The 23,905-nt window shown below is 40.7% G+C and overlaps 1 pseudogene across 1 annotated transcript; it reads right to left on the bottom strand.

Moving 5' to 3' along the window:
• Positions 1-595: 595 nt before the first annotated feature.
• Positions 596-14,510, bottom strand: LOC306834219 (annotated as a pseudogene). Its single transcript, XR_013781755.1, has 17 exons — positions 13,564-14,510; positions 12,338-12,546; positions 12,193-12,253; positions 12,013-12,108; positions 11,455-11,852; positions 11,119-11,339; positions 10,956-11,014; positions 10,542-10,759; positions 4,845-5,229; positions 4,612-4,799; positions 2,640-2,848; positions 2,495-2,555; positions 2,309-2,404; positions 1,748-2,148; positions 1,412-1,632; positions 1,249-1,307; positions 596-1,053 (listed from the first exon to the last, which is right to left on the bottom strand). The product of XR_013781755.1 is annotated as an uncharacterized misc_RNA (transcript).
• Positions 14,511-23,905: the final 9,395 nt, after the last annotated feature.

Genomic DNA, 23,905 nt, shown 5'->3' with positions numbered 1-23,905 from the left:
AGCCAATTCATTTGTATAGATCAAAGTTGCGTCATTACAAATCCTTAAAAGAAGAAACTTGAACGACTGAAGTGAGGATGAAATCAGATTTATTTCAGGCATTTGGTGGTACAAATTCATGATAAATCTGCTCTTTATCAGTCAGCCTTAACCATGTTTCATTTTTTATTAAGAGTGGAGATGGAAGTAAAGCAGGATCAGGACACAGCTGAAGTGGAGCGCTCATTTTCTCTCCAAACAAGAGAAGAAAAGAGGACCCAACAAGTGAAATATGAGAGTGTTAAGTGTGGCTGCTTTTGATGATGTCACAGTGCACAGGATGATGGATGTGATACAACAGAGAAGACATTGCAGGCGTGACAGGTGTATGTTGTGTATTCTTATAATTTCAAGACCAGTTACACAATTCTACCCCCCTCCTGCTCAAATCTTCAAAATGCTGTTTGTGTCTAGTGTGCAGATTTTCTGTCGTGACACTACAAGTATTATCTTGTCTGTTTGACAGCACATCCAGCAACTAAAAGACAGCCTGGCTGACTGATCCAAAGAAGAGAGGACAGACTCACAGCTCTGCAGCTCTGTTTTTCAGGTCTAATAATCTCTTTGCCTCTACTTTTGGTGATGTTATCTGTTGTTCCCTCTGTGGTGCAGATAAGGGAGGAGCATCTCAGGGACTAACTGCCAAAAGAGCTGTGCCATTACTTTCATCTGCCATCGGCTGTATTTTGAGGGGTATTGAGGGTTATGGGAGCTTTGTGTGAGGCTGGAGGTTTAAGAGGTGGAGAACAAACTGGGAGAAGAAGAATGAAGAGAGCGACAACTGCTGGATTTAGTAATTGCGGCGAGTGCTCTTTTGACTTGAATAGACGACGCTGCTGCCTCCGCTGCTGCCTCCACCGATGCCTCCACCGATGCCTCCACCGATGCTGAAGCCACCGCCGTAGTTGCTGCTTCCACTGCTGCCATAGCTGGCGCCAAAGCCGCCTCCACTGCCGCCGCCACCGTAGCCGCCGCCGCCATAGCCGCCGCCGCCATAGCCGCCGCCGCCACCACCTGTGTTTTCAGATGGAATGTTCAAAATCATTATTCCTTGAATCTCATGAGGTGCTCTTGATGTGATACTCAAGTGACACGGCTCCAGAAATCATGCCATTACATTTAAACTTTTCTCATTTTCAGTTTTTATTACATGACTGTCTTTAACATGGCCTGGATATTGAAATGTAGAGGTATTTGTTTAATACATACCTGAACTGGAGGTTTGCGACACTATGTGGACGGTTGCAGATGGACCACCAGCACTAATCCTGAAATGTGTACAGAGATAAGAATATGAAGCTGTGGAAGTTCCTGCACTATGTATTTTACGTCATGATTGGATGCCTCTTTTGTCCAAAGTAGATTAGATTACCTGGACTCTTCTCCCTCCAGCAGCTTCCTGTAGGTGGCGATCTCAATGTCCAGAGCCAGCTTGACGTTCATGAGCTCCTGGTACTCACGGACCTGGCGGGCCATGTCCTGTTTGGCTTGCTGCAGGGCATCCTCAAGGTCCTTGATGCGGAGCTTGGCATCCTTCACTGCCATTTCCCCACGCTCCTCTGCCTCAGCAATCTGGGCCTCAAGGTTGGCTCGCTGGCAGGTTGGAAAGTAAGCAGATGCTTTAGAAATGAGATCAAAACACTTTTTCTTTTTTTTGTGGCTGAAAGGTCTCAATATGTATCGTAGTGATGGTTATGAAGCTGCTCACCTGTCCTTTGACAGACTCAATCTCATTCTGGAGACGGCTAATCATGCGTTTGAGCTCAGCAATCTCACTCTTGCTCTGGTTGAGGCTAGCTCCTGCGTTGCCTGCGGAGCTCTGCATCTCCTGGAACTAAAGTAAAAAGTTAAAAATGACTCTTGTTAGAGATTCCAATTTCATTTGATATTGTAAAACTTGTATTTTATATTGAAGTTGTGGGTGAGGTAACTTTTTCTACCTACCTTTTGCTCGTACCACGCCTCTGCATCAGCACGGTTGCGTTTGGCAATTTCATCATACTGAGCCTTGACATCTGCCACAATGCTGTCCATGTCCAGGTTACGGCTGTTGTCCATCGACACAAGGACTGAAATGTCCTTGATCTGTCCCTGAAGCTCTGCCAGTTCCTGCACAAGAGATGCATATCATTTTTAAAATTGCACTCTTGCATTGCATGTTATTTTCTTTATCTGTACCCAAGAGGACCAAATATTCCTCTTTTAATGTGAGCAAAGTGATTTTTTTTATTAAAAAAGGGAAGCAAAGAGGCAGACATAATTGTCTTACCGCCTCAAAGACGGCTCTGAGGAAGTTGATTTCATCCTGAAGGCTGTCGACCTTAGCGTCGAGGTCAACCTTGTTCATGTAGGCTGCATCGACATCCTGTGAGCAGAGAAAGACAAAGCGCACTGTGTTGATGAAGGTTTGATTCCAGTGGTAAAGTAACATTTATCATCCCAGATTAACTCTTACCTTCTTGAGGAGCACAAAGTCATTCTCTGCAGCTGCACGCTTGTTGATTTCATCTTCATATCTGACACAAATATGGAAATAATTAGCAGATTGAAAGATACAGTATTTCTACTACTGCAGGTGGTCTGTGCGAGTATCAACTTACTTGACCTTAAAGTCCTCTACCAGTCCCTGCATGTTCCTCAGCTCTGACTCCAGCTTGGTCTTCTCATTGCCGAGACCGTCGAGCTGTCTGCGCAGGTTTGCAATGTAGGCCTCAAACATGGCATCAATGTTGGAGCGGCTGGTGGTCTGATCCTGCAGCAGGTTCCATTTGGTTTCCAGCACTTTGTTCTGCTGCTCCAGGTAGCGCACCTAAAAGGTACAAATGTTTGCATAATTAAGTACTTGTGGCTTTCTTTCTAATGGCCAGCAGGGGGTGACTCAACTCATTACCAAAAGAAAGTCAACCCAAAAATGACCCTACTATTAAGTTATTACATCTATGAAATACTTTCCTAATAAGTTCATGGCTTGACAACTTATTCTAGCTTCAACCTACCCACCTACTTATGAAATATTGTCACATTTGGTTGCACAAAACTAAGCAGGCAACTTTCAAATTGCCCCACTCCAGGCTTCAAAGGGAGGGATTCACAAACCAATGAGTGATCAATTAAATGGGGAAAAATGTTATTGGCACAACTTGATCACTTTGTCAGATTTATTTTTAAAACTTAAAAAAATGAAATAAAATGAGCTTTAACAAATGAAATCATGTTCATCAATACACGTCTGCCCCTTTCTTCATGAATTAAGCATGCTCAATCAAATGTTAAAATTATTTTACATTTTTGTTTCACTTTATTAAGTTGATCCCCAAAGCTGTGTCTCACACAAAAAGTAGAACTGCTGCAAAACACTGAAAACATGATGGAACGATTCTTCCTCATGCAAATCCGAAACCTACAGAAGGCTTTTGGTGTGATCGTGTTGCATTTTTTTTTTCTTTTTTTTTTTTAGATGGCAAGCTGAGGTGTTTTTGCCACACCTTAGCCCCGCCCCTCCCCATAAACCTCAAACTTTACCGCTCCCTCGCCTCCGGCAAACAAACTTTCACTGAGATAACACGTCTGCAACAGCCCTCTGCCTGGAGTTGTTAGGGTTCACATCAATTCAGTTCTGGTGCTTGATTTAAAAAAAAAAAAAATGTAAGTTGTCAATACACCCTTAACTTATTTGTCCTACTTGCAGAGGTTGAAATCTTAATTGTGTTGGTAAAATTTAAAAAGATTTTATTGTATAGAACTTTGCTTCTGTACCACAGATCAGGTGTGGCTTAACACTGGTTAACACTCAAATGGAGAATTTTTGTCTCTCTGTGTGATTTGTTTTTCATTCTTGCCACAGAGAAACGCCCTTGTGTGACTTAAAACCACCATTTTTGCTTAATACCTCATCATATGAAACAAAAGTCAGAACCTTTCAAACATCTCAAATCTTAACATAGGAATTTAAGATTTTTGAAATGCATTATAGGTGTTTAGGGTTTACTGCAGCACTATTATAAACTTCTACCATGGTATGTCTTTTTTTATCTAACCACAAATGTCAGGCAAGTGTTACTACATTTTTTTTTGGATAGTTCCAGAAAGGAATATTAAATGCACTTTTAATTTAACTTTCATTAGTAACAGCTGCTGCTCAAAGTAAATCAGTGGTTAAAGCTTTTAAGTGTTACATTAAATCTTTTCAACCTATTTTTTAGATAGTTACACAGGATTATTAAATGCACTTATACATAAAAGGGATTTTCAACTTTCATTCATTACAGCTGCAGCTCAAAGAAAATTAGGGGTTAAATAGTACTCCAGATTTCCTTCTGTCAGAATTGGAGCTGTTGATGCTTGTTGAAACCCATTTGGTTTCAGTGTTGGCCTCCCAGTCTCTATTTTGTGCATCCAACATAAATATTTGACATACTTTGTTTAACCTAATGTACACTTTGATTGACATTAAAACTTTCCAGCTTCAAATGTCATATATTGCATGACAAGATCAATTTAAAATAAGAAGTAATACTGTAAATATTCATCAACTGAAGCAGTTTCCTGAAGTTAGAGAGAAGAAATTCTTACCTTGTCAATGAAGCTGGCAAAGCGGTTGTTGAGGTTCATGATCTGGTTTTTCTCTTTAGTTCGGACAGTCGAGATGTTGGGGTCGATTTCAAGTTGAATAGGGGCCAGCAGGCTCGGGTTGGATTGTACTTGTGTGATGAGTGGCATACCTCCGGGGCCACCTCCGCCAAAACCTCCTGCGCCAAAACCTCCTGCGCCAAAACCTCCTGCGCCAAAACCTCCTCCGCCAAAACCTCCTCCGCCACCACCACCAAAACCTCCGCCACCTCCACTGGCCTTAAAACCATAACCCATACCACCACCCATACCACCACCACCACCACCACCACTATTAGACCTAAAACTGTAAGCAGAACTCATGCCCCCCCCATTACCAACACCACTACTGCTTCCCCTAAATCCTCCGAAAGTGGACGCGGACATCCTCGGGCCTCCACCCACAACCGCAGATCTTGAGGTCCATCCTCCACCACTACCAGATTTAGAACCACCAAAATTGCCACCAGCACTGGATCTGACAGAGGTGTAGCTGCTCCTCTTGGAAGTCATATTTTCCTCTGACAGCGTAGAATTCACAGACAAAAAGGGAGAGCAGTGAGAGAGGTATGGCAGAGCGCACTAAGAGGAAAGCCGAGTCCCTCTAAGTGTCTTCTTGCTCTCCGTGAGGGACTTTTATCTGCTTCTAACAGTGTAGGAGGTTTCAGTAAGCTCCACCTCCCCCTTTCACCTGCCTCCTGTTACCTGGATCCTGGAAGGTGCACTTGCAGCCAAGAAGCATTACGGCTTGGATCAGATCAGCCAGTTAGATTAGTCACAGTGCCACCCCTGTTAGGTGATCATGGCTTGACACACCCAGGTTGCGGATGAATGGCATCAGCCCCGCGGGTTAGGAGGGGAGAAAAGACATGTTGGAAAAGGAGTTCTTTCTTGATTGGCTGACGCGTTCTTTAAAGGCACTGGTGGTTGGAGGAGTTTAAGGGTGGGGTTCAGAGCTTTATGCTCACTAATCCATAACTTTCTACTTCTCAAAATGTTATGAATTCATAGTGTGAATCTTGAGTGAGATACTTGTACAACACTGTTAAGTTTGACTGGATGATTGTAAATGGACATTTTCTAAGCACATGAGAACATTAACATTTTTACATACAAGAACCTGGGTTTATTAGCAAGTAAGATTATGGGAAATTATTATCTTGATGTTTGGTGCATATCGATTCTGCTAAGAAACTAATTCATTATATCCTTTAGTAATGAAAAAACAGTACAGCTTATGCAGACGTGCAACAATCTGCAAATATCCAAATTCTACAGAAAAACTTAAGACAATGTGCAAAGTACAGATGTGATGTGATGCATAAAAGACGATTTATGCCTTCATCCAATCCAATGTAAAGCCACTACATGTATAAGTCTGGATGAAAGTGAAAGCAGAAAGAAAAGGACGTTAGCATAAAGTCTTAAAAAAGTCAAAGTGACCAGATTTAATATGAGTAAAAATAAGCAGCATGGTGGCTGTCCATGTGCCCTAAGAAGAGTTAGACATCAGACATTATATGCAAAGGGATTTATGTTTTCAGAATATTTTTTTTTTTTTTCCTCTGAGCATCGGAGAGTTTTTTCAGATTGTGCATTTAATTGAAACAGATTGTTAAAGGACTTGTGGATGTCTTGAGTCCGATCAGAATGCACAAGGCATTAGAAAAGTTTGGAGGTTAGGCTTAATGGTTCTTAAAGCTATGGTTTCAAAAACATGGCTGTTTAGTAAGTGTGTATTAAAATAGATAACTCATCAAATAGCTGTGGTTTTACACATTAGCATGCAGGTCTTTAAGTAAACTGCACAAGCCAAAACAACTAGACACACAACGCAGACACCATGCAGAGAAATGACCAAAGGAGAATGCTTCTCGATAAACGTAAAAGGGAAGTTCACACTAATAAGACATTCAATTGAGGTGGAGAAAAAGCACAAAGCCATGTGAATAAGAGTTTCTACAAAAAGAAAAGTGCTGGGCGGAATATAAAGTGACCTGTGGACAAACTTCATCCTTACTCCTCTGTAAAATCGATCCTTTTATTAATGCGTTCAGGCCGGCAGCTTGCTGCTGCTTGAGGGCACTGCACTTTTTAACTGCAATATGAATACCGCTGTATGTCAGAAATGTTCTGTCACTGTCACTACACTTTTTTTGGATCGCTACACATAGGAATATTAAATACATTTTAGACTTGTTACAGTAGAAGAATCAAAAAACAAATCACACAGGCTTAACGTTTAAGCAGATTTTACAGTTTGAGTGTAAGCTTTCCTGCAATAAGTTCAACCCCTTCTCAAATGAAGATAATGCTTATGGTTCTTCTTTTTAAATGAAAAATTGAAAGATCATTAATTCACCAATTTGATGTAAATTAATGTATAAAATAAATTAGAGATAATTTCAGGATCTTTACTGCAATACCCCAAGAAATTAAATCTACATCGATAATCTTAGAAAGCTACTTTTGACCACTGAGCATGCGCAGCAGCGGACGGAGCATTTTATCGTGGAAGCGTCAGGGGACGTTGGTTTTCTGACTTGTAAAAATTGGCTAAATGGATTAGAAAAATTACTCTTGGACCTGCATTTTCGAACAAATGACACATTTGCTGGTAAATTATCAGGTATGAAGAGGGTGAAATTACAAGGGTACGGAAGCTGGTTTGAGGCTTTTATCTTCCAATTTGTTGAAGTTAAGACCCCTGACGTCTTTACTGTAAACGTGTTTTTGGCTAGCTAAGTGACGTAAAGATGAAAAATGCAGCAATGTAGTAGCACCGCTAAAAAAAAGGCAGATGATAAAATAGTAAATCAGATATTAGATGGGTTTTTTTGATGTTCACTTTAATAGTCCCTCGCCCTGTTGGCTTTTACTGGTTTGGGAGCATATTTTATGATTACCAGTCCTGTAGCAGCTGTTTTAAACATCACTGCACAGTCGCTCTGAACCACAGGAGTGCAAGGTTTCTGACACTGAAGACCAGGACGACGTAATCCATTTAAGTCCTTTATTCCAAGCAAAAAAGGAAGACTATTACATGTCCATGTACACAGGTAGAAAATCTGTGTGCTCCCACACCTGTAGCTCACTCAAAACCACATAGCAACGTCACAGGCGTCCATATAAAGGGAGGATCTTACCTTTACCAAATTAAATACCGTATTTTCCGCACTATAAGGCGCACCTAAAAGCCTTCATTTTTTTTCAAAAGCTGGCCATGCGCCTTATAATCCGGTGCGCCTTATATATGGATCAATATTGAGCCGCAACAGGTCTCGCAACTACGGTAAGCAGCCGCCGACTCAATTTTCCCCCGTAGAAGAAGTAGTGCGCGATGCATGCTGGGATATATAAAACGGCGTTTCATTTTCATTTTGTGTGTTTGTGTAAAGACCCTGAAATTGCTCCTATTAAGAGACACGCTTACAACGCAGAGTTTAAACTCAAGGCGATTAGCCACGCAGTAGAACACGGGAATAGAGCAGCAGCGAGAGAGTTTAACATTGTAACGGTTCATGTTGTAACGTCAGTAGTTGATTATGTGTTCATAATTCCGATTATGTGGAGAGTCAGTGAATGCACCAGCGAGAACGTGTGGAGCGGCTGTATGAGAGAACGCTGGGTGAGACAGTTGGATTGTTACGGCAAGTTATGTGTTGCTCTCTGCTGTAAACGGCGTGGTCACGGCCGACAGTGATCGGGTTATTAAAAGTTATTATTTGAACACTCGTCGTCCTTTAACGTCCGGACTACAATATTAACGAATCAATGGTGCGGAAGTGGAGGATGTTTTGTTAACATTCCCTTTAGCGCAGCACCGTCCAATGGATGCATAACGTAACCCAAGCCTCTACTGTAGCGCCTTATAATGCGGTGCGCCTTATATATGGAAAAAGTTTTAAAATATGTCATTCATTGAAGGTGCGCCTTATAATACGGTGCGCCTTATAATGCGGAAAATACGGTAATGTTTTTACTTGGTTTTAATTCAAACGTAAACATTTTTAATCTCTATTTATGTTCTTAAATTGTTTTATCAACTCAACTTTCCCTTAAAAATATTTAGATTTTTAACGTTAGATTTTACCCTTAGCTTTTAACACAGGAAATTTCTATAATTTTAACCAAAACAATATTCAAAGTTTTACTGTATATGGCTCTCACAAGTCCCTTACCATAACCATTTTTGTGAGTGTTCATTCATTTAAATCTAAAGTCATGCGTCGCACATTATTTAAAAGTGACATATATACACAGCAGTGTGGCAGTTAACAAGTTTGTCCCCCAGCTTGGTCTGCATTGCTGTTTCCAGCACAGTTTGTGGACTTGTGCCGGGTGCAATACACAATGATTGGGAGCAGTTTCCATTGAAGTGAATTGTGTGCAGTCAGGAAAAGGTGGAAACTGCACTTATCTCGACGATTTGCTAATTTTTTATATTTCTATATTGGATATTAAATGTTACGCCTTTGTACAGTTTTGACAAAGTTAAATTCCTGGTGTCTTAAGCATACCTGGCCAATAAAGCTAATTCTGATTCTGATACGATGCAGCAAATGTTCTCGTAACTCAAGTTGTTGCTGTACTTTCCATCCACAGAGAACTTCGTGGAATGCAACAGTGGTATTTGTGTTTTTTTGTTTTCTCTTCTCTTTGTTTTCTGTATCAACATATGATGTCAGTGAGTGTAGCAAGCAAATACATATTTCAGGCAAGTTGTAGTTTGACAAAGAATCCGCTGATCACAGTAAAATGTTGAATTAAAGTGTTTTTTAACCCGATTTCAGAGTTTAAGCCAATTAGCTTAGCTGTTTATGTAGCTATTAGCAGGTTACAACTGGTAAAATCAGCTTGTGACGTTTTGTTCCACAAGTAGTGACTCAAAATAAAGAAGCTTCCTTTATTATTTCTAGGAACATTTGAATATGTTTTGTCTCATATTGATAATTTAGTAGTTAATCTGCTGCTGTCAACCCTTATATTTGTTAACTAGATTATTTATATGCTATGCTAGGATTCTGACACACATGGCAACGTTAACCAAGGAGGTGTTCAAGCCAATTCATTTGTATAGATCAAAGTTGCGTCATTACAAAACCTTAAAAGAAGAAACTTGAACGACTGAAGTGAGGATGAAATCAGATTTATTTCAGGCATTTGGTGGTACAAATTCATGATAAATCTGCTCTTTATCAGTCAGCCTTAACCATGTTTCATTTTTTATTAAGAGTGGAGATGGAAGTAAAGCAGGCTCAGGACACAGCTGAAGTGGAGAGCTCATTTTCTCTCCAAACAAGAGAAGAAAAGAGGACCCAACAAGTGAAATATGAGAGTGTTAAGTGGCTGCTTTTGATGATGTCACAGTGCACAGGATGATGGATGTGATACAACAGAGAAGACATTGCAGGCGTGACAGGTGTATGTTGTGTATTCTTATAATTTCAAGACCAGTTACACAATTGTACCCCCCTCCTGTTCAAATCTTCAAAATGCTGGTTGTGTCTAGTGTGCAGATTTTCTGTCGTGACACTACAAGTATTATCTTGTCTGTTTGACAGCACATCCAGCAACTAAAAGACAGCCTGGCTGACTGATCCAAAGAAGAGAGGACAGACTCACAGCTCTGCAGCTCTGTTTTTCAGGTCTAATAATCTCTTTGCCTCTACTTTTGGTGATGTTATCTGTTATTCCCTCTGTGGTGCAGATAAGGGAGGAGCATCTCAGGGACTAACAGCCAAAAGAGCTGTGCCATTACTTTCATCTGCCATCGGCTGTATTTTGAGGGGTATTGAGGGTTATGGGAGCTTTGTGTGAGGCTGAAGGTTTAAGAGGTGGAGAACAAACTGGGAGAAGAAGAATGAAGAGAGCGACAACTGCTGGATTTAGTAATTGCGGCGAGTGCTCTTTTGACTTGAATAGGTGACGCTGCTGCCTCCGCTGCTGCCTCCACCGATGCCGAAGCCACCGCCGTAGTTGCTGCTTCCACTGCCACCATAGCTACCACTGTAGCTGCTGCTGGCGCCAAAGCCGCCTCCACTGCCGCCGCCGCCGTAGCCGCCGCCGTAGCCACCACCGTAGCTGCCTCCGCCGCCGCCGCCACCACCACCTGTGTTTTCAGATGGAATATTCAAAATCATTATTCCTTGAATCTCATGAGCTGCTCTTGATGTGATACTCAAGTGACACGGCTCCAGAAATCATGCCATTACATTGAAACTTTTCTCATTTTCAGTTTTTTATTACATGACTGTCTTTAACATGGCCTGGATATTGAAATGTAGAGGTATTTGTTTAATACATACCTGAACTGGAGGTTTGCGACACTATGTGGACGGTTGCAGATGGACCACCAGCACTAATCCTGAAATGTGTACAGAGATAAGAATATGAAGCTGTGGAAGTTCCTGCACTATGTATTTTACGTCATGATTGGATGCCTCTTTTGTCCAAAGTAGATTAGATTACCTGGACTCTTCTCCCTCCAGCAGCTTCCTGTAGGTGGCGATCTCAATGTCCAGAGCCAGCTTGACGTTCATGAGCTCCTGGTACTCACGGACCTGGCGGGCCATGTCCTGTTTGGCTTGCTGCAGGGCATCCTCAAGGTCCTTGATGCGGAGCTTGGCATCCTTCACTGCCATTTCCCCACGCTCCTCTGCCTCAGCAATCTGGGCCTCAAGGTTGGCTCGCTGGCAGGTTGGAAAGTAAGCAGATGCTTTAGAAATGAGATCAAAACACTTTTTCTTTTTTTTGTGGCTGAAAGGTCTCAATATGTATTGTAGTGATGGTTATGAAGCTGCTCACCTGTCCTTTGACAGACTCAATCTCATTCTGGAGACGGCTAATCATGCGTTTGAGCTCAGCAATCTCACTCTTGCTCTGGTTGAGGCTAGCTCCTGCGTTGCCTGCGGAGCTCTGCATCTCCTGGAACTAAAGTAAAAAGTTAAAAACTCTTGTTAGAGATCCCAATTTCATTTGATATTGTAAAACTTGTATTTTATATTGAAGTTGTGGGTGAGGTAACTTTTTCTACCTACCTTTTGCTCATACCACGCCTCTGCTTCAGCGCGGTTGCGTTTGGCAATATCATCATACTGAGCCTTGACATCTGCCACAATGCTGTCCATGTCCAGGGTACGGTCGTTATCCATCGACACAATGACTGAAATGTCCTTGATCTGTCCCTGAAGCTCTGCCAGTTCCTGCACAAGAGATGCATGTCATTTTTAAAATTGCACTCTTGCATTGCATGTTTTTTTCTTTATCTGTACCCAAGAGGACCAAATATTCCTCTTTTAATGTGAGCAAAGTGATTTTTTTTATTAAAAAAGGGAAGCAAAGAGGCAGACATAATTGTCTTACCGCCTCAAAGACGGCTCTGAGGAAGTTGATTTCATCCTGAAGGCTGTCGACCTTAGCTTCGAGGTCAACCTTGTTCATGTAGGCTGCATCGACATCCTGTGAGCAGAGAAAGTGCACTGTGTTGATGAAGGTTTGGTTCCAGTGGTAAAGTAACATTTATCATCCCAGATTAACTCTTACCTTCTTGAGGAGCACAAAGTCATTCTCTGCAGCTGCACGCTTGTTGATTTCATCTTCATATCTGACACAAATATGGAAATAATTAGCAGATTGAAAGATACAGTATTTCTACTACTGCAGGTGGTCTGTGCGAGTATCAACTTACTTGACCTTAAAGTCCTCTACCAGTCCCTGCATGTTCCTCAGCTCTGACTCCAGCTTGGTCTTCTCATTGCCGAGACCGTCGAGCTGTCTGCGCAGGTTTGCAATGTAGGCCTCAAACATGGCATCAATGTTGGAGCGGCTGGTGGTCTGATCCTGCAGCAGGTTCCATTTGGTTTCCAGCACTTTGTTCTGCTGCTCCAGGAAGCGCACCTAAAAGGTACAAATGTTTGCATAATTAAGTACTTGTGGCTTTCTTTCTAATGGCCAGCAGGGGGTGACTCAACTCATTACCAAAAGAAAGTCAACCCAAAAATGACCCTACTATTAAGTTATTACATCTATGAAATACTTTCCTAATAAGTTCATGGCTTGACAACTTATTCCAGCTTCAACCTACTTATGAAATATTGTCACATTTGGTTGCACAAAACTAAGTTGGCAACTTTCAAATTGCCCCACTCCAGGCTGCCCACACTTTTTTTCATGAATGTTAAAATGATATTTGTCTTCTTTGTTTCACTTTATTAAGTTCATCTCTCGAGCTGTGTCTCACACAAAAAGTTAAACTGCTGCAAAACTTTGAAAAAATCAGAGAGCAATTCTTCAGCATGCAAATCTGAACCCTACAGAAGGCTTTGGGTGTGATTGTGTCACATCGTTTTTTTTTGCTAAGGCAAGTTGAGGTGTTTTTGCCACACCTTAGCCCCGCCCCTGTTCATAAACCTCAAACTTTACCGCTCCCTCGCCTCCGGGAAACAAACTTTCACTGAGAGAACTTGTCCGCAACAATCTGTTGTACTTAATGCTACTCCGCTGGAACTGTTAAGTGTCACATTAAATCTTTTTAAACTGTTCTTTTTTTAGACAGTTACACAGGAATATTAAATGCACTTATAAATAAAAGGGATTCTCAACATTCATTAGTTACAGCTTCAGCTCAAAGAAAATCAAGGTTTAAATAGTACTCCAGATTTCCTGCTCTGTCAGAATTGTACCTGGGGATGCCTGTTGAAACCCATTTGGTTTAGGTGTTGGCCTCCCAGTCTCTATTCTGTGCATCCAGCATCAGTATTTGATATTCTCTAAGTTAATGTACACTTTGATTGACATTTTAAAACTTTCTGGATTAAAATATGTAATGAAAAACGTCAATTCAAAATCAAACGTAAATACTGTAAATTCTTTCTCTGAAGCAGTTTCCTGAAGTAAGAGAGAAGTAATTCTTACCTTGTCAATGAAGCTGGCAAAGCGGTTGTTGAGGGACATGATCTGGTTTTTCTCTTGAGTTCGGACAGTCGAGATGTTGGGGTCGATCTCAAGTTGAACAGGGGCCAGCAGACTCTGGTTGACTTGGACTTGTGTGATGAGTGGCATACCTCCGGGGCCACCGCCACCAAAACCTCCGCCAAGACCTCCGCCACCAACAGAATAACCTAAGAACTGGCTGCCACCGCCACCGCCGCCGCCACCAGCACCAGCACCACCCATACCGTAACCACCCATACTGAAACCACCAGCACCACCACCACCACTAGATGAAGCCCTGCTACTGAAATTACTCCAGTTTCCCCCACCACCACCACCTACCCTTCCACCGCCTGAAGACATCACCCGTTTGTTAGTCAAAATGAGAGATCTTGCACGGTTGCCGCCACCACCACCACCAGCACCACCAAGTCTCACACTACCAAATCCCCCACTACTACCACCAAATCCTCCTCCAGAACTGGATCTGGTGGAGGACATTGTGAAGTTTTTTGTCATGGAAGTCATATTTTCCTCTGACAGCGAAGAAGTCACAGACAAAAAGGGAGAGCAGTGAGAGAGGTATGGCAGAGCGCACTAAGAGGAGAGCCGAGTCCCTCTAAGTGTCTTCTTGCTCTCCGTGAGGGACTTTTATCTGCTTCTAACAGTGTAGGAGGTTTCAGTAAGCTCCACCTCCCCCTTTCACCTGCCTCCTGTTACCTGGATCCTGGAAGGTGCACTTGTAGTAATAGTATTACGGCTTGGAGCAGATCAGCCTGTTAGACGAGTCACAGTGCCACCCCTGTTAGGTGATCATGGCTTGACACACCCAGGTTGCGGAGGAATGGCATCAGTGCCGTTGGTTCGAAGAGGAGGAAAGACATGTTGGAAAAGGAGTTCTTTCTTGATTGGCTGACGCGTTCTTTAAAGGCACTTTCTACTTCTCAAAATGTTATGAATTCATAGTGTGAATCTTGAGTGAGATACTTGTACTGTTAAGTTTGACTGGATGATTGTAAATGGACATTTTCTAAGCACATGAGAACATTACATTTTTTACATACAAGAACCTGGGTTTATTAGCAAGTAAGATTATGGGAAATTATTATCTTGATGTTTGGTGCATATCTCTGAAAATAAAGACAGAATTGATATAAGGGGTTAACAGAAGTATTCCTTCTGATAAGAAACTAATATAAATGAACATGTTCATTATATCATATGTAATGAAAAAAACGGTACTGCTTGTGCAGACGTGCAACAACGTGCAAATATCCAAATTCTACAGTAAAAAACTTAAGACAATGTGCAAAGTACAGATGTGATGTGATGCATAAAAGCTGTTTTAGGCCTTCATCCAATGTAAAGCCACTACAGGTAGAAGTCTGGATGAGAGTCAAAGCAGGAAGGAAAGGACGTTAGCATAATGTCTTAAAAAAGTCAAACTGACCAGATTTAATTTGAGTAAAAATAAGCAGCATGGTGGCTGTCCATGTGCTCTAAGTAGAGTTGGACATCAGACATTATGTCGGAGAGTCTTTCAGAATGTGCTTTTAATTAAAAAATTGTTAATAATGTTGAAGGACTTGTGGACAGCCTAAGTCAAGATCAGAATGCACAGGGTATTAGAAAAGTTTGGAGGTTAAGCTTGATGGTTTTTAAAGCTATGGTTTAAAAAAGGTTGCTGGTTCGAGACATTTGACCTTAAACACTAAAGACAGAAAAGCACAAATAAACTCACGTCAGGAGGAATAGTTTTGGTTTTCATGTTTTTACTTTATTTTGGTAGATTTTCAAAATGAGAACATAGAGACAGTCTAATAGATGAAAAGTCATCATCAAAAAGCCGTGGTTTTACACGATGTTGCACAGAACCATGTTGGTGCCCTAGGCAAGATTTCAGCGGTCGCCCTTTATATTACAGCCAGTTTGTCCACCAAAGACAATATTCATACACTTAAAGAAAAGTGGCATTTGGCTTTATATGTAACAAAATTTCATTTCCAAAACATTTCAGGGTAAAAGCTAACTAAGTAGAACAAAGAACAAATAAATATAGAAGTAGGTTTTGTGCCCTGAACCACATAAGAACAAAATGTGTATTTCTTAGTTATTTCTTTCTCACTGGTTATTTTGTTAATATTCTATCCGTAATGAAAGTACAGTGAAAATAACTGAAGTTAACTCGAGCTATAAGATCTAATAAGGTTAATATCATCCATCCATAACAAGCTAGATTAACTTGAACAGATAAATCATTGGTCCGTGCAGCTTGGTACCTGTCTTTTCTTCAGATTCTTCCTCCTCTTCTTCTTTTTCGTCCCTGGGCTCTCGGTCACTTTGTTGTTGTTTTTACATCACGGTCGTTTTTAACGTGATATTAATCGGCATGGCCAGTCTCACTCACTTCTAATAAGTCACCTGCCCTCCTCATCCACAATGAGCAGGTAACGAGCAGCACATTGAGGTCAAGCAGGAGCCAAGAAAATAGAGCATTTTAAAATATGGTGTGTTTTCATGGCTTCTTTTCTAACATTACTAAATAATAGCATGGAAATGATCACAGAGCAATCATATTTAGTCATATTTAAACAAATTTGTTGATATTTCTTCTTATCTTCAACTTTTCTTCTTCACTCATTTAGGGTGCCAGTGGCGCCCCTTATGGAGGCTGACGCCCCGAGCATGTGTCACCGTGCAGCGAAATGATCAAAGAAGAATGTTTCATTTAAGATAAACATAAAGGAGTTGATTACACTAATAAGACATTTATTTAAGGTGGAAAACAAAGTCATCTGCGGACAAACGGGTGAAAAACTTCATCCCGAGTTCTAAAATCTGTCATCCTTTTATGAATATGTTCAGGCCTGCAGCTTGAGGGCACTGCACTTATTACCTGCAATAATAATACTTTTTGTTTTCGAGCGCCTTTCAAAAAACCCAAGGCACACCTTACATGCAGAATCCTGCTGTATGTCTCTAATCAGAAATGCCACTTTTTTACATAGTAACGCAGGAATATTAAATGAATTTTCCAAAACCGTGATTTCCAACTTTCAGTAATCACAGCTGCAGCTCAAAGAACAGCAGGGTTTAGTACACCAGATTTCCTGCTCTGTCAGAATTGGAACTGTTAAGGCCTGTTGAAACCCATCTGGTTTAGGTGTTGGCCTCCCAGTCTCTATTCTATAATAGCATCAAAATGAGCTGAAGGGCACAGTGAGTCACGCCCTAACATAAAATGTCAGCCCTTCACTCTCACTCAAACATTCTTTTATGTAGTAACTTAGAACACATGCAGCATACTGTACATAGATGTTATGCAACGTTGCATCTATAAAACTTTGTGAGGACGCCAGCTCTCCAAAACAAATGTCTGCAAAGTGTGTACTCTAAACATTGTTTGCACATGCATATGTGGTTATTATCCATGAAATGTAACCCAAGAGCAGTTAATGGATGGTTAGCGCAAGGCCACGAGATCAAGCTGATAGTTGGGGACAGATCCTACCTGGAGATAAAAACTTGTACGATCCAAGGCAGCTGCTCGTTTTTCCTTTTCGTTATTTGATACAATTTACAGAGAAAATTGCGCAATGATTGTTTGCCATGTATCACAGCATTTGCAGCTACTCTGACTGTATAATGCTTGTCGTCGAACAAGCTACTGAAAGAAATCAGTGATAGAATATCTGCTATTTAACCCTGAAGACTTGAGTTTTCAACCTGTATTTCTATAAACATTCAATTTGTTATGTACTGTGTCGAAAATAAATATGTTCTGTATCGTACATAAAGAACAGATTGCTACTGCAGAAAACCGATGTGTCAAAGCAGGGGCCCCTTTATATACATCAACCTTTTCATAAAATCAGACAGGTGTCATGGTATGTGTCTTTATTATAAACTATTACATTTCACCTTTTCTTAAAGGCACAGGCGATTATATTTGATCTCACATGATAAGACAGGTGACATTTCAGGCTTTCTAGTCGCCGCATGTAAAGGAATGTTCACAAGCTCATTTTCTCTGTGAGAACTGACTTGGAGAAGGGAGTTTACTCTCCTGAAACTTGGCAAGAGAAACCGCAGAGAAAAGTAAGAGTAATTAAAGAAGGTTGATGAGTCAAGTTTGATGTTCAGTGCTTCAGCGCCAGTTAGGACAACGTTTGTATTATATTATTTTGATATCGGACTCCCACTGTGTCCATGGTTACACCTGATAGCAAACTACATCTTTTTTTATATTGAAGAAACATTTGTGATATTTTTTTAGCCAGGGCACGGACATTTGTCTGAACACACAACATTGACACACAACACATTGAAGAAAATCTCTTAAACCAAATGTCATCACAGGTTTGTTTTTAGGATCTATTGTACTAATAATCCTTTGGAAAAGTTGCTCTTGTACTGTTGTAAAAATCTTTTTTTCATATTTGCAAAACCTATTTTATTGAAAGATAAACATCTTTTAGCAGCTCTGTAATAAAGTAGACATGGGGATTTTACAGAGGGTTTCTGAATGGTCTTTTTTTTTTTTTTATTGCAGAGGCGAGAGGCCTGCTGAAGTGATATAAAGTGTTTATCTTGTTTTTGTAATGACAAAGCTGCCGACATTTGAAAGTGGTGCAACAAACCAAAAGATGTCCATCAGGGGAATTGGCTGCAACTTTAGAAACGATGCAAATTCAAAGACTCTGAATGTGCTGAATAGCAAGGGAGCGACTTGCCACTTTAGTCCCAGTGGTCACACTGATTCTGATTAAACTCCTAAATCTGTGCCAAAATCGTTCATGTTGAAGAGGGGTCCCTACGCAGACATCTTTTAAAAAGGGTTACAGTCCTTGCTTAGAAGTATAGTCAGTCATGAAGTTCTGTGTATGTGTGTTGGAGTTTATAATACTCCAAGGTCACAGTGCAGGTACTGCAGGATTATGGGGTAGTAGGGCTTTTACTACAAGATGTAAGATCTCTGTGAGACCAAAGTGAGAGCTGATTCTTCATCCTCAGCTCATTCAGACATTTTTCACCCAATTAGGATTACCATAGATAGGATCAAGCCTGATTTGGCGACCTCAGAATTTCATCTCTGCTTTCAACATTTGATGTAGTTGGCTCCTTCAGACTGCGACCTCCATTTATGTGGTTGGCAGCTGACTGCAAAGTGGCCGGGATGAGCACCTTTAAGTCTGAGGCCATGGTTTTCTGTGCTAATAGGTGTTCTGCTCCCTCATGGCAGGGAGTGAGTCTCTGCCACAAGTCAAGATGTTCAAGTGTCTCAGGAAGTTTTACACAACTGGATCCATGTAAACATTCATGGATTGGTGCAACATCAACAGTCATGCAGGCATTGTACTGGATCATCATTTTAAAGAGGCAGCTGAGCAGGAAGTTAAATCTTTCCATTTGTTAGATCTACATTTCAACCCTCAGCTACGGTCATGAGCTTTGGGTGGTGAACACATGAGCTCATAGATGAGTTTACTCCAAAGGTTGGCCAGCGTCAGCCTTAGAGATAGGGGGGGAAGTTCAGACCTTTGGAGAAAGATTTAAGGTGTAGCCGCTGCTACGTAGCATAGAAAGGAGCCAGTCGAGGTGTGCAGGCTCCTGGAGGCCATTTTCTGGAAGTTTTCTGACCAGGCCTAAAAAGGAGTACACCCCAGGAAGCTTGTTCGAGTCCTTTCAATTTCAATTACTTCATTAATACTCAGAGAAACTGAACTTTACCCTCTGTTATTGTAACACATTGCATAAAGACACTTGATTTCAGAGGTTGATGATAGACCAAAGTATTAAACAACACAAATGTTTTTCTACACTTGATGCAGAACCTAAGCAAAATCCTTACTAAAGATAAGTATCTCACTCTTCCAGTTTTTTACTCACATAATAGCACTGTTCGGTCTTGTTGATTTATTCGTGTCGAGATACGTTTACTTAAAGATCAGTATGCTTCTTTGGAAAAGTACCCTCCAGGCAATTCACTAAAGGTTAAACCACTGTGTATGGTTTACAACAGCAGCTAAAGAGCAGATTGTTGTTACACTGCCCACTCATGATGTATAATAGCCCAAACAATTGGAAGTTATAAATTGTGTTTAATATAATCAAGTGTATTCTCTTTATTGTTTTGCTCTGGCAACTCTCAGACAATAACAAAGATTCAACATTTCAGTGACTCTGCAACAATCACGTCATGCCTTATATTGCAGAGTTTTTGCACCAAATAGACGTTGGTTTTTAGTTAAGACTGACATTGGCATGCCAGTCACCAAACATACTATCATAATGGAAGAAACGCATGTACCTTACAAAACTAACAGACTTTCCAATACTTCAAAAACAGGAATGAATTTGGTTTTGGTGACAGTGGTTTACAGATATTGGTGTATTTCTCAGCAATAGTAAGAGAAAACAGGTTTTCCCATCCCACAGCAATATGATTGATAAGTAATGAAATACTGGAGAGATCAAATAGACGCCTGTTAGATGACCAGAAGCAGATCTGTGGGGTTCGCAGGTACCCTGGTTATGAGGATGCAGTTTAAAGCTGTAATTCATTCCTACTAAGCTCTTGTTAGACAGCAGACAGTACTACAGAACATTTCTGTAAGGTGTGGCACTTCTGCAGCTCTTACACACACACACACACACACACACACACACACACACACACACACACACACACACACACGCTCAACCTTGAATACCTTGTTTTACAAAAGCCACTACAAGGGAGTGTTAGTGGACTCGGTCCATCAAGCCAGAGGGTAAATCTGCTAGACTTTATAAAAAAGGAAGATTAAGAAGGCTGCCACACCTTTAGACCTTTAGATGAGCAAGATTCACTGGAAGGTTAACCACCTTGAGTGCGAGATACTCTCTGTGTGGGAAGTTTAATGCTGGTGTCTGAAACGCGTAGTGGTCATTAACAGAAGCAAAGTAGGTAAAGGAAGAAATTGGAGAACAAAGCCACAAATACATAGATAGTTGATGCAGTACAATCTAATCATGCACATATTTTTAAAGGATTGTTCATGCGTCACACTTTTGCTCCTGACAGACTGTAGATATATTTTGTCAGAAAACCTATTTGTAAAGCAGTGACCTTAATGTTTCATCTGCAAACCATGAGTGTGGCATATAAAGAATCTGTCAGCATTCAGAGAATGTGCCAATCACAAGGACACACCTTTCTTTTAGCTCTAATCTTCCGCAACCACACCCAACAGCCTAAGGGAAAACTGGCACAGTGGAGCCCAAGCTGAACTTGAAGGTGGCATCTCACATATTTGTCTGATGCCTTCATTGATGATGAGCGATGAAAGGGCATATCTATGTGCTTGGTTTACTGTTTTTGCACACAAACACAATTTTAATGTGCATTATTTGATTGAAATTGTTCCAGTACGTACCCTCCACGCTTGTGTTTGTATATTAGTTTTGTGACTAGCATCAAAGAAGTGGCTGTTAATAAGCTCTGGGAAAGAAGAGCCACACCTTAGCAACAATACCTGCAGCCTGAATGTACGAAGGTAGACCAAATAGGGTAAGGACTTTGAGTTCAGAGTAATCAAATCTACGATGGCTGCAACAGTCACTCATTTGTACACACCCTGCGTTTGAGTGTATTGAAGCACATTTATTTCTTAAACAGTTTTCATTTTAGTGCGTCGTGAGCAAACTGACAGATTCCCAACCCTACTCAGCAGGTAGTTTGCAATGTGAGAGACTAAGAGAGAGCTTTTACCTGTGGCCGTGACATATGCCGAGAGAACAGTGCATCGGTGCAACTGTAAAAGTAGAATGTTTTCAAAGAAGTGAAACAGTGAAGTTTCCAGATGGAAACAAGCTAAGCAACGCAAATAGATGAACATCCCAAAGTTCTGTTGCTGCAAGTTGACCTGATTAGTCTTTGTTGATTCATAACAATGAACAAGAATGACAGAATCTAAAAGGATCAGCAGCTTCACTACTATCTCAGATTTTCAATTGGAATACAGTTTTATTAGCTGCTGTGTCACAGAGAGTGAAGAACTGTCATTTAAGACTGACATGCACCAGCTAATATAACTCAATTCACCTCCGATGGGCATGTTCCACATCATACATTTAAACTCCATACGCGCTGACACTTCAACATGACTGCACTCGCAGTAGAAATTCTTTTCGTCAACCATTCATGCCGCTGTGTCTGTACGAGTAACATGTAAGAGGGACTCGTCTCCGATGTGCTCTCAGAGCGTGAGGAAACTGAAAAGTTCAAGTTCTCAATATATCTTTTACCCTTATCATGTGCAGCTGCATACCCATAGCATCTCCTAAAGAGCAGTTCTGCCCTGAAGCTAGAATTAGTTGAGCGTATATAATCTTTACTTTTAAGGTGTTCACACTAGTTTGTGTCAGTCTATAGTGCTTTGGGTTTTTTTAACTATTGGTAGTCTTGGTAACAGCTTATAATTAAGATTTATCTCATTACTTTTATTTCACATATATTTGCATCACAAATATCCCATTGAGCATTTTCTGTGGATAAGTCTAACCGTGCCTGCTACCGTTTGGGGCGTGCCTTTGCCCTGACCTGATGTAACTTGAACAAACTGCAGCAGAAACATTGTCTCCATTTCTCTTTTTACTTAATGAGCTTGCATGTAGAAAAGTTGAGCACAATAGCTTTATGCAGGGTTTTCTTTTGTGCTGGTTAGCCTATATGTTACCCAACCCTAACGCTTGTTTTTATTAATGTAATGATCATTTCATTGTTTAAATTCCAAACTGTCACTGTGTCACTCCCTGAAATTACTGAAGTTAATCTATGTGATGTCCTTACACACCTGCGCTCAACAGAACTTAAACTCCAGTATTTTGTCAGCTTTAATTAAAGTTTTTAATAAAACAGTCTTATTTTATCTTGTTTTATTAAAGCTCACAAATCAGGAAACACAAATTGCTGGGCTTTTTCCAAATAAAGTATAATACAGCACAGCTTTAAAGACACAACTGGTGCAAAAGGTGACGGATGGTGCAACTTCATTTTTAACTGCAGAGCTGAGTGACATTATGTAAGAGCCTAAGCTAAATTGTGGAAGTTAAAGAGCAAGATGGAGTATACATTTGGTCTATCTTTGCTGTTTGCATCTTCTGACAGTGTCATACACTTGATTACAGTATTAGCATCAATATAAGCAGTTATATCTTTGTATAATTTACTCTACTATCAATTCCCAGCCACATTTTGCATTGTTGCCCATCACAATTACTATAAGAACTTTTGTGAAACCTTGTTCATTTAATTAATTTTTTCAAAAATATATCAAATGAGTTCATGTAATAAGTAATAAGCCCAAGGCGATTTGCCCTTTGAGGGCAATAAATGAAAATTTTCTCACATAAAATGGGAGAAAGTGCAACAAATTGGCTGAAAATTATTTCCACATCTTGTTAACAGAAGGTCCTTTAATAAACTGTACTTTCAGTTTTTTCAAAAAATCCTTCTTTTTAAAGTTTACATTAGTTTACAAGTTTACTTTATTTAGAGGACAGGGGTAAGAGTCAGAAATCTCTGAAAAACAGAGAGACAGTGGGAATGTTATGCTGGAAAGGAGCCACAGGACGGATTCAAACCCGGGCAAACCACTTGGAGGACAACAGCCTCTGCACACGTAGTATGCACAAACCACCAGGATACCAGCACCCAATGAAACCATGTTTAAAGCTCTCAGGCATCAACAATAAGATTGGTAGGTGATGCTAATTTCAGCTTGTGTTAACCACAATTACTGGATTCCACCCAGTCGGAGTCCAAGACAAGAACGAATTAAAATAGAGACCTTAAAAAAGTGGTCCCAAGACCGATTCCGAGTACCACAACACCAGACTGCAATAGGATACAATACAATAGAGGTTATTACCCTCTTGGGAAAATTTTGCATGCATTGTCCTGCAACATACCAACATTTAACATAACATGCTTGGTCATTACTCTGAGTCTAAACTGAAATCTGACTCGTGGGACCCCAAGGACGTAGTTATTGACAGAGTTCTGCTCAGATATTTGTTTAAAAAGTGGAGACGTGCCGCAGAGACTGTTTTGAGTTTTGCAACGCAAACTGGACCCATCTTATTCCGCTTAGTCCCTTCCGCTTCCCTTTGGTTTAGTCAGTCAACACGTAGTGTCAGGTTTTCTGTCTAAGTTTGAGGGTCTTTGATGGAGGTCGAGTAGCCTTTGAGATGGCTGGCCATGTGGAGCATTTTCTCAGACGCTGAACATTGCTGTTGAAGAACTCTGGAAAACGGTCACCATAAAAAGTACATTACTGAG

Source organism: Symphodus melops (genome assembly GCF_947650265.1).
Source record: "Symphodus melops genome assembly, chromosome: 13".
In the NCBI taxonomy this organism is placed as follows: Eukaryota; Metazoa; Chordata; class Actinopteri; order Labriformes; family Labridae; genus Symphodus; species Symphodus melops.
The sequence above is the reverse complement of the archived record's forward strand: the minus strand, read 5'-3'. Positions and strand labels throughout refer to the sequence as shown.